The sequence below is a fragment of the Rattus norvegicus genome, chromosome 1, assembly GCF_036323735.1.
Source record: "Rattus norvegicus strain BN/NHsdMcwi chromosome 1, GRCr8, whole genome shotgun sequence".
In the NCBI taxonomy this organism is placed as follows: domain Eukaryota; kingdom Metazoa; phylum Chordata; class Mammalia; order Rodentia; family Muridae; genus Rattus; species Rattus norvegicus.
This window is the reverse complement of record NC_086019.1, coordinates 166,260,757-166,272,921: the sequence shown is the minus strand read 5'-3', so window position 1 is coordinate 166,272,921 and position 12,165 is coordinate 166,260,757. Positions and strand designations below refer to the sequence as shown.

General features: G+C 44.8%; 1 pseudogene; it reads left to right on the top strand.

Moving 5' to 3' along the window:
* On the top strand, window positions 460–1,657 carry Or55b3 (olfactory receptor family 55 subfamily B member 3; annotated as a pseudogene).

The following is a 12,165-nucleotide window of genomic DNA, read 5'->3' as shown; positions in this document are numbered from 1 at the left end:
GGGGCTATGAAAGGGACCCGACTATGTAGCCTGGTGCTTTTGGACCAAGAGAACCAGCTTTCTCAGCTACTTTCCTCTGTCCTAGCTCGTGTACCTAGAGCCCGGAGGCGAGGCCGCACTGTTCCTGGCTGGCTCCTTTCTCCCCAGTTTGAAGCCCTACTTGGGTCCTTCCCAGTCTCCTTGAAACAGAGATTCTTTATGTACTTTCTAACCAAAGGGTTTTTTCCCCTTGTTTTAGCTCTGAACATTGTTTTCCATCCTCTTATATACCACATCTAATATTGTGTTTTATATTTCTATAACATCCCAAAATAGTACCTTGTACATTTATATTTTACACAGGAAAGCCAGGAGCTCCCTGTGAACAAGGAATATCTTATTCATCCATGTAGCTCCCCAAACACCTGGCATTGTACATGTGTGCCCCAAAACAACATACACACAAACACACCACACACCAGGTGGATCTCCATCACGTGAGCCTCAGCCTCCTAAAATAAGCATTTTGTTCTAACAGCCCCTGATTCTCTCTCCTGGTGCCAGCCCAGGACCAAAGTCGATGGATGAGGCTGGAAATACCAGGATCTTCAACTTTTCCTACAGTAGCTTCCTCTTGGTGGGCTTCCCTGGTTTGCAAGAATGGCGAGCCCTCCTGGTCCTGCCTCTGACCTTTCTCTATGTGTCCATCATTTCTGCCAATGCCTTAGTCATTCATACAGTGGTGGCCCAGAGGAGTCTGCATCAGCCCATGTACGTGCTCATTGCTCTGCTCTTGGCTGTCAACATCTGTGCTTCCACAGCTGTAATGCCTAAAATGCTGGAAGGCTTTGTGCATTATGCTAATCCCATCTCGCTCCATGGCTGCCTAGCGCAAATGTTCTTTATCTACTTTACACTCTTTCTGGACTACAATCTCCTGCTGGCCATGGCTCTAGATCGCTACGTGGCCATTTGCCACCCACTCCACTACACTGACCTGATGACCTCACACTTATTGGGCCTGATGGCCACTTTTGTGCTAACACGGAGCCTAGGAGTGGCAGTGCCCCTAGTGGTACTAACTGCGAAAGCTCAATTCTGCAAGACGTCTGTCATAAGACACTTCACCTGCGAGTACATCGCACTGCTGAGCATAGCATGTGGAGACCTGACCTTCAACAACCGGTTAGGATTGGCTATGCGGTTGGTCACCGTGACTTTTGATCTGGCCTTATTGGGAACCTCCTATACCCGTATCATCTATGCTGCCTTCCGGATCTCTTCTGGGGGAGCCCGGGCCAAGGCCTTGCACACTTGTGGTTCCCACTTATTGGTCATCCTCACCATCTACCTTTCTGGTCTCTCAACTTCCATTGTCTTTCGAGTGGCCAAGACTGTGTCTCAAGATATCCAGAACCTTCTCAGTGCCATCTACCTGCTGCTCCCAGGAGCCTTGAATCCTCTCATTTATGGGGTGAGAACTAAGGAATCCGGCAGCACATAGAGAAAATGTTCTGTGGGATGCACAGAGCACCCCAAGACATCAGAGAGAAGTCACAGATTGTGAGAGGGGAGAGGGAGTTACCAGGGTAAGAGGGTGTTTTCAACTTGAGAAGTTGGGGCTGTTCCCTGTGAGAACGAGAAGTGGACAGTCTGTACTGACAGGCTGGGTATGTCCTGAGCAGGTTACGGCTCAATGGCATCCTCTTGTTGCTGCTACGACTTGTTGAATTCTTAGAACATTCTGTAACTTACCTCCTCCCCTCCCCATAGAACTGCTTGTATTTATCCTTCTAAGTAAATTCATCTTTCTAATTCTTAAAAAAGCTCATACCATTTGAAGATAGCCACATCTTCACTAGGAAATACAGGGCAAGTCAAACAGACCATTATCTGCCCTGAACTCCTGTTTGAAGCAAATAAAGTTCAAGTCCTCCCTATGGCTGTCTCTCAAATGTAGCGGACGACTTGACATGAATTCCCAGGTGATCAATATGCCTGTCAGCCTTGAGGCTAATTCTAGAGTCCTATCAGTCCTGAAAGAAACAAGGGAAAGAAAGCCCTTGCCTAAGATTCCAAATTTAGCACAAGCACACAGACCCAGACAAGCCCGGATGTCATTCAGACCACACAAATAGGTCAAGTCATAGCCAGGAGCCTCAGTCTGAAGGATGGTCAGGCCAGATCTCCTCTAGGTTCTGGTCTCACACTCTTCATTTAGTTTCTATTGCTGAGGTAAGCACCACAATGAAAAGCAACCTGAGCAAGAAAAGGTTCATTGGCTCAGGGCCCAGTCCATCATAGAGGGAAGTCAGGGCAGGAACAAAAGCAGAAACCTAGGGACCACGGAGGAACACTACCTACTGGCTGGCTTTCCATGGCTTGCTCTGCTCACAACACCACCTTAGTGGACTGTGCGTCTCCCCTATCAATCATTAATCAAGAAAATGCCCAAAGACTTGCCTACGGGCCAATCTGATGAAGGCATTTTCTCAACTGAGCTTACCTCTTTCCGGATGGCCCTGACTTTCGTCAAGGTGACAAACACTTAGATCCAAAGACCAGAGTAGAGCCTGCCCTGTAGAGCCCCAAATGATCTCACACACAGGCTAGAACCCTGAGGTCTCCTTACACACACAGACAAGGTGCTGCTGCAGAGCCCGGATCAAAGAACTGATTAGGCCCTGGCCTGGGGATCTGGGTGTGACCCAAACCCACGTTAGGCCATTCTTCCAGTGGCAGTGTCATCTAAGGGAGCATCACTTCCTCACCAGGTGTAGTGGCAATGTCTCAGGATCACTTGATCCACGGAGTTGAAGGCCAGCCTAAGCAACACAGTAAGACTCTGTATGTATAAAATAATAAAGTAACTCTGTTGCTTCCACAGCCTCCTGCCATCCATAAATACCCTTTAGTTAGGTCAGAAATGCTTCTGAATACTACACAGAACCACCTGCAAACCAAGCTGGACTTTTTTTTTCTCTTCCTCTGTTAATAGATCAAAGGAAACTCCCTAGGAAGCTAGAGGGGTGGGTTGGGAAAGCGAAGTCAGTGTAGCAGGAGCAGGGGTCATGGCTTGTGAATCATTTCCTGCAGCTTGTTGTGCCTTCAGTGCTTGCTCAAGTCCAATATGGCACATGCTCCTTCCACTGATGACAAAATGCTGTGCATACTCGAGTTATGGCTCGTCGAGTCAGACAACAGCCCACTCATGATATGTAATTCATGATAAATGGTAACTTGGTGGCCCAGAGCTAAGTGTCCAGTCTCTACGTAGGCTCACCGAGCAAGCCAAAAGCTGTTTCTCAAAGGAATATGCACCCAAAGAATACTAGGATTTTACCCCCAAATCCAGGTCCTCTGCTGCGGTTCACCTCCAGCATCCCGCCAAAGGCTGCAGTTAACCTGTCTGTCTCTGTGACTTCAGGATCATCTTTGGATTTGCTGGATACAGAGCCCAAAGAGAACAGCAGTTTGAACTGCATCCTGGATCTGTGGCAGTGCCTTTCCTTGCTCCTGGCACATTTAAAACAAACAGCTTCTCCAGTTACTCAGTAATCAGGTTAGGCCAGCGCATCTAAATGAGTATTTTGCCTCCCAAACCCAGAAGCCTATTTAGATGTTCTACCCTTTTCTAGATTATGAAAGAGGTCTGGTACAATTTATCCTCATATCACAGGATCCTGGGAAATTTCACTGATGTTGAAGGCCTCTGAATTTTTATCAGATTTATTTCCTGCCCATAGATGTCAAAGACCAGCTTTAGCGCCAGAGGGTAAACTGAGGCAGCCAGCAACTAGAGAAGTTAACTCTGTGAGGCTGACAAGAAAGATAAAATGAAAGGTAGAGTCCAATAACTTCATACACAAAAACATACATGTATACATACATACACATATACATGTATATACATACATAAATACATACATACATACATACATACATACATACATACATACCATTGATGGATGGAAGGAACAATGTTCCAGCCCCCATTCACACAAACCTTATAGACATATACACATTTACACATGGAATGGTTAGAGCAAAGCTCCAACAAGCAGGCTCCAAACATTTCACATAGACAGACAGACAGGCACAATTGGTAGATGGCGCAAACTCTAACGCACACCCAGATAAACTTTACATGTATACATACATACACACAGTTGATGGATGAAAGGAATAATGCTCCAACCCACCACATATACAACCTTACACATATACATAGTTGATGGATGCTCTAATCCTCATTCACACAAACTTCAAACACATACATACATACATACATACATACATACATACACACACATACACATACATACATGCATACACACATACACGTACTTACATACACATACATATATACATACATGCATGCATGCATACATACATACATACATACATACATACATACATACATACCATTGATGGATGGAAGGAACAATGTTCCAGCCCCCATTCACGAAAACCTTACACATACACAATTGTTGATGGATGGGAGAAACAGTGCTCCAGCCACCGTCCTTTATTCTTTCTTCCACAGCTTATATACCCCAGCAAAATCTTTCAAGCAGTATAAAATTACAATGTGATTACATTTTAGCTTTCTTCTAGTAAATGATTAGGAAAAATCAGTGTGTTCCCCAATACCTTTACAAGAAATAACGTTACAAAGTACAGATAAAGAAAATAAAGTATTCCCCAAAACTCACATACATTCCTAACTAAGCAGACTAAGAAAGAGCAAGCAAGCAACGCAGTTCTCTCAGCCTCTCTCACTGGCAGGCAGCAATTTGTGGTTACAAAGAAAGGAGTAATTACTTTATTATTCATCTTTGAAAGTAATCTTGTAAAAATCTTAAAAGAACCACAAATCTTTTATATAAGAATAAGTTATATCTATCTTAAATCCTCAAAATGCATATCTACTCATCAGCACTCTTAATAAATCGAATCAGAAAACTGAGGGCAAAAATGGATATGAGAAATCACTCCTCCCCAGTCCAGCCTCAGTGAGAGTCACGTCAGCCAGTGCTGCCATTGTTCTTGTTCCCTGACCATAAAGCATTCCTAGCTTAACTAATAAGAGGTGCCTTTCTGAACTTCAAACTGTTCCCTAAGATTTTCTACATCAGAAAGAGCCAATAGTAAAAACATTTCAGCCTCACTTCACTAACAACTTTATTTTTCCAAATGTTTTTAAGGGTGGTGGTCATTGCTGACAGTCTACATCTTTCCTAGTGCCCAGGCCTGTGGGGAGGTTCAGAGGAGACCTGGGAGGGGGCCAAAGAATGGGAGACAGGAGGCACAAAGAAGGAGAGCAAGTCTATATTCTGATCAAGCTCTCAAACTTCAATTAAAAGACAGTGGCTTATAAAGACAAGCAGGAGGGAAGGTCACCCAGGACCCAGGACCAATTTCACTATTGTCACCACCCTCCCTATAGCCGTAAGTTGCAGGTATAGACTGATAAGAGCAGACGGCTGGAGGCGGAAGCTGTAAAGCGGTGAGAACGGACAACTGGCTGGGTTTCCCAGTGTAAGTGGCTTTGACATTCCTGAAACATTCCTGAGACAGAGGTTGTGTAAGCAGGCGTGGCTCCCAGCGTCCTAGGGTGGTGATTGAAACATTAATCTGCTTCAGCAGCAAAGCCTGAAAGAGATCAAGCACTGGTACTCAGTACCAGAGACACTGCCCGGGGACTGGAAGCCCCCTTAGAGCTTTCGTAGGACCACATCAGCCCTACGTCCAGGAGGTCCCACTCACAAAAACACGGAAATGGAAAATGATGCAATAAACAAGAGGTTTAATGATCCAGTACACTGAGGTGGCCCCGTAATCGGGACAGAGGCGACCCCGAAGAACAAAGGCCCAACACCCTTTATACTGTTTCAGGGTACAGGCTCTAGGTTACCGCATGCGTTGGTTACTTCTCATTGGTGGGGCCTATTACCTTTTGAATTCATTGGAGGCCACCTATTGTCCTTTGAATTCATTGGAGGCCCTTGGTTGGGAAATATCTTTGGCACCCAGAGGGGTGGTGAAGGATCCCTGCTAAGGGTGGTTAGCTCATTTCCTGGAACAGGGTGTCATCCTGAATTCCACCTGCTGTTTGCCTAAGGCAGCCTTTGTCCTTAAGTTCGAATCTTACACTTGCATATAATTCTTAGATTAAGAGGGCAGCAAGCAGAACAGAACTCCATACCAGCATGAAGTCCTCAGGACACGTGGTCCTCAGAGTCATGCCACAGTGAGGCTCACCCATTGTGACTGTGGTAACCCGTGGGCTGCATTCCATTTGTCCTTCCTCCTGCACAGCCCTCGGCACATAGACATGCCAATAAGTCTAAAACAGTCTGCCTCTTCCTCATAAATTACAAATACCACTCTGATCTGCAATATCATGTCTTGTAGAAGGAAAAGCTGACTGAAGTCCCTTGGGAACTAAATTATGACATAGAGCTGATGAATCTATACACTTAAAATAAGATGAAGGTGTTGAGGTTTGGTCTTTTATTACTGTTTATTGTAATGCTAAGTGCTGGCCTCCAAGATTTGGAGTCTGCACACAGCCCAAGGGTCCCCGCTCCCAGTTAATTCTGATTGGTAAGTAAAGATGCCAGCAGCCAATAGCTGGGGAGAAGAGAGACAGGTGGGTTTTAAGTTTCCCTGACACAAGGCAGGAGGAGAGGGGTTCTTACTTTCACCATGGGAAAGTAAGAACGTGCAGGAGGGAGGAGAGCTGCCATGGGCATAGAGAAGCAGGAGAACCACCGTGGGCTAGGAGCTCAGAGAACGTGGTCCAGAGGACTGCCTAATTGGAGCCCAGATGAAGGAGAATGAACTTGGGTTATGGAAAGAAGGGTTATGGAGGGTAGGCAGCTGCCCAGCTGCTACACGGCTTAAGACATATTAAAAATATAAGGGTGTGTACAAAGCTCAAGTCTGAGTGGATCAAGGACCTCCACATCAAACCAGATACACTCAAACTAATAGAAGAAAAAGTGGGGAAGAATCTGGAACACATGGGCACTGGAGAAAATTTCCTGAACAAAACCTTTCCAATTGCTTTCCTTTCCAATGGCTTATGCTCTAAGATCAAGAATCGACAAATGGGATCTCACAAAACTGCAAAGCTTCTGTAAGGCAAAGGACACTGTTGTTAGGACAAAATGGCAACCAACAGATTAGGAAAAGATCTTTACCAATCCTACAACAGATAGAGGGCTTATATCCAAAATATACAAAGGACTCAAGAAGTTAGACTGCAGGGAGACAAATAACCCTACTAAAAACAGGGGTCAGAACAAAGAATTCACACCTGAGGAATGCCAAATGGCTGGGAATCACCTAAAGAAATGTTCAATATCTTTAGTCATAAGGGAAATGCAAATCAAAACAACCCTGAGATTCCACCTCACACCAGTCAGAATGGCTAAGATCAAAAACTCAGGCAACAAGGGACTAAGCCACTACCTAAAGACTATACATGGACTGACCCTGGACTCTGACCCCATAGGTAGCAATGAATATCCTAGTAAGAGCACCAGTGGAAGGGGAAGCCCTGGGTCCTGCTAAGACTGAACCCCCAGTGAACTAGTCTATGGGGGGAGGGCGGCAATGGGGGGAGGGTTGGGAGGGGAACACCCATAAGGAAGGGGAGGGGGGAGGGGGATGTTTGCCCGGAAACCGGGAAAGGGAATAACACTCGAAATGTATATAAGAAATACTCAAGTTAATAAAAAAAAAAAAAAAAAAACTCAGGCAACAGCAGATGCTGGCAATGATGTGGAGAAAGAGGAACACTCCTCCATTGTTGGTGGGATTGCAGACTGGTACAACCATTCTGGAAATCAGTCTGGAGGTTCCTCAGAAAATTGAACATTGCACTACCTGAGAACCCAGCTATACCTCTCTTGGGCATATACCCAAAAGATGCCCCAACATATAAAAAAGACACGTGCTCCACTATGTTTATCACAGCCTTATTTATAATAGCCAGAAGCTGGAAAGAACCCAGATGCCCTTCAACAGAGGAATGGATACAGAAAATGTGGTACATCTACACAATGGAATATTACTCAGCTATCCAAAACAATGACTTTATGAAATCTATAGGCAAATGAATGGAACTGGAAAATATCATTCTGAGTGAGGTAACCCAATCACAGAAAAACACACATGGTATGCACTTATTGATAAGTGGCTATTAGCCCAAATACTCGAATTACCCTAGATGCATAGAACACATGAAACTCAAGAAGGATAACCAAAATGTGAATGTTTCACTCCTTCTTTAAAAGGGGAACAAGAATACCCTTGGGAGGGAATAGGGAGGCAAAGTTTAGAGCAGGGACTGAAGGAACAGCCATCAGAGTCTGCCTCACATGTGGCCCATACATATACAGTCACCAAACTAGATAAGATGGATGAAGCAAAGAAGTGCAGGCTGACAGGAACCAGATGTAGATCTCTCCTGAGAGACACAGACAGAATACAGCAAATACATAGGCGAATGCCAGCAGCAAACCACTGAACTGAGAACAGGACCCCCGTTGAAGGAATCAGAGAAAGGACTGAAAGAGCTTGAAGGTGCTTGAGACCCCATATGAACAACAATGCCAACCAACCAGAGCTTCCAGGGACTAAGCCACTACCTAAAGACTATACATGGACTGACCCTGGGCTCCAACTGCATAGGTAGCAATGAATAGCCTAGTAAGGGAACCAGTGGAAGGGGAAGCCCTTGGTCCTGCCAAGAATGAACCCCCAGTGAATGTGATTCTTGGGGGAGGTCAATAATGGGGGGAGGATGGGGAGGGGAATACCCATAGAGAAGGGGAGGGGGAGGAGCTGGGGGGATGTTGGCATGGAAACCGGGAAAGGTAATAATTGAAATGTAAATAAGAAATACCCAACTTAATAAAGATGGAGAAAAAAAATAAGGGTGTGTGTGTGTGTGTGTGTGTGTGTGTGTGAACATAAATGGTAAAAGGTGAGAAGAACCCCGTGCCGGGATTCTTAAAATATTTATTACTACAGGCTGAAGAGATGGCTCGGTTGTTAAGAGCCCTTATAGGAGACCCAAGTTGAGTTTCAGCACTCACATCACATGGCTAACAACCAACTATTAGCCCAGCTCAAGATCAGCCTGTGACCTGATGGCTTCATCTGGCCTCCATCCATGTGCACACACAGACACCGACACACGTGCCTACACGTAGTTCTGTAAAAACCTTAAGGCTGAGCATGTCGGTGCATGCGTTTGATCCTAGCACTTGAGAGGCAAAGGCAGGATTTTAAGCCAGCCTGATCATAGAAGTTCAGGGACAGCCAGGACAACATAGAGACCCTGTTTAACAAAAGTAATTTATAATAACCAATAAAATATTCTAAAAGGACAATGAAAATATGTTGCTGCTCTTGTCAGGTAAAGCAAACATGGATCCAGTAGCCTTTACTGAGAGCAAAGAGGGAAGACATTCGTCTTCAAATCAGTAACAGTTTACCAGGAGATAATTCGTTCAAGCAAAAACTAAAAACTAAAAATAAATCAACTGACTGGAGTCAGCACCCAGTTTAACATAGTCATCCATTGCATTCTCTTGGTTTTTACACAGGCCGATTAGGGTGAGTTGAATAGATGTAGAATTCATCAAACTGATGGTGACGCTAATCTCCCAGGATGCAATTGACTTTGCTTTACTGCCTTCTGAGTGGCTAACACTTGCTCATCCGTCCTCATTCAATAGCCATAGGACGAGGCAGAGACTCTGCACGCTGCAGTGTGTGCTACAATCATGCATCCTAGAACTGCATAACCACTGGACGGTTTCCTGGGAACTCTTCCCAGACTCTGAGACAAGACGCAGCTGACAGCATGATGACCTGACCTCCATAAGCCTAGATCTATAGACCACAGACCATATAGACCATGATGATGCTGTGGGCTACCTGATGTTAGTGGCAGTTTAAAGCTAAAGTCCAGTGATCTCTGAAATGATTATTTCCTTTTCCCAGTGTACAACACTGCCAAGGTCCAGCCTCAGCTTGGTCCGTGTTCCTGAGAAAAGGGGTGTTTGAGAGCAAAACAACTCAAAGTCAAATCGTGGGTCCAAGCTGGCGGCGTCTGTTCCGCTGAGATGGTTTTCCAGACTGCATTGTCTGAGATTATCATTCTGACTACACCTAGACCCAGGCTGGTCCTGAACGCAGGAATCTGCCCACATTTGTAAGCATAAACAAACAAAACTTAGCTGGGTGAGATCTTGCCTAGTGATTATGACTCCCTAAATCTTTCTCTCCTTCCTTAGTATCTTCCTGACTAGCTGGTCCGTAGTGCAGCTGCCTCTGTCCTTTAGATCTGTGAAGACCCTTATACAATCATATTGCATCCTTGTATTTTTTACGTAGCTGAGAAATAGATTTTCAAATTCGTGTTTTTAGAGTTCTTTTCCACTGCCTAAAGGGCTGTCCTGAAGGTCCCAGCATTTACCATTTTGCTGAGACATTAGCCACACCCTGCTTCCCTGACTCATGCTGTCTCTGATTACCATAAGTCATTAACAGGGAGGACATTCCTTGAAGGAACATGAAACTACGGACATTATTACACAAACAAGCCTTATGCCCAGCAGCCATCAACACTCATGGAGACCCATGCCTGCTGGCCCTACCACAGCCATGCACATCACTCTGTAAAAGGAAAGGAGGAAAGATTTAACTCAAGGGAATGTGGTCTCCCCTTCCTTCATTCAAAGACTCTGGACCCATAAATGTGACTAAACCTGGAAAGTGGGTGAGTAGGTTATAACACTTGCTTTCCATATTTTTGATAAAGATTATGTATTTGAGGAATTTCCTGGTCTTGTAGACTAACTTGCTTCGTTAAACCTGAGTCTTTTTTTTCCCCTTTAATAATCACTCTGCTCCCCCCCTCCCCTACCCTCTTTCTGGAACTGATAATCAATCTCCTGCTTTGCATAATGGTTACATTCTATAATGATTACAGGATTTGAATTAGACTGTTTCCTTGGCTCCAAGCTCTTCTGCTCATACAGGCCAAATGAAAAGCGGCTCTCCCATCACTTTAGTTTCTTGGAACTCCCTAATTAACTGGCCCAAACATAGATCTCTACAGACAAACAGCAGGCGGTGGCCTTGCCTCTGCGGTCCTTTATGGTAACCAGGCATACTTAGCCTATGGGGGTGGCTAGGACAGCTCTAGAACTTCAAGGAAACATTTACCCAGCCACAATACAAGTATGTGCTAATGAAACAGAGACTTCAGTGACCACACACAGTTAAGGCCTTCCACACAATAAACAAAACAGAAAAGCTCGAGAATCTGATCTGCAGATGGACTCATTACAAGTCAGTCTCAATTCTCAGTACCAAAACCCACAAGGCATGCCAGTTACAGAGCACAGGCGGAAACTTCCTCTGGCCTAACATCGCTCTGCCTCAGCTAGAGATGTAGCTCTGTAGGCAGAGGGCAAGGATCTGAGTGTGGCCCCAGCACTGTATAAGCCAGCTGTTGTGGCACACACCACATCTCATCCTCGGGAGCCATAGGCAGGAAGGTCAGACTCAAGGTTACCCTCAGCTCCTTAGGAAGTCTGAGGCCAGCTAAGCTTCATGAGACTACAGTCCCAGAGCAAAACAAAACAAAACAGCTGTCTTAAACAGACTAAAAGCCACTGGAAAACATGGACGAGTAAATGAAGCCCATTACTAACATCAGACCACCAACACAGATAAAAATGACTTTAAAGAACACATCAAATTTAGGAGCTTAGCTGAGGTGAAATATTCAGTAGAGGAATTAAACAGCAGGCCTGACCAAGAATCAACAAAATTAAAAATCAAAATTACTGAGTGTAGGGAGCAGAAGATGGAGAGGGGACAACACAAAAGGCCATACACAGCCATTACGTGAAGCAGGAGATTCATTTTGAGTTGGGGGGTGGGGGGCAGATTATTAAAGGAAAAAAAATGGCCAAAAACTCAGGTTTAATGAAACAAGACCAGGAAATTCCCCACTCAACCACATAAGGGCTTTATCAGAAATATGAAAAGCATATTAAGGGTGTGAAGACAGAGTGAAGCCTTTAAGTACTTTTATAGAAATATAATGGTACTGTCAATATAGTTCCTCAAAGTCAAACACGAATCATACAGTCC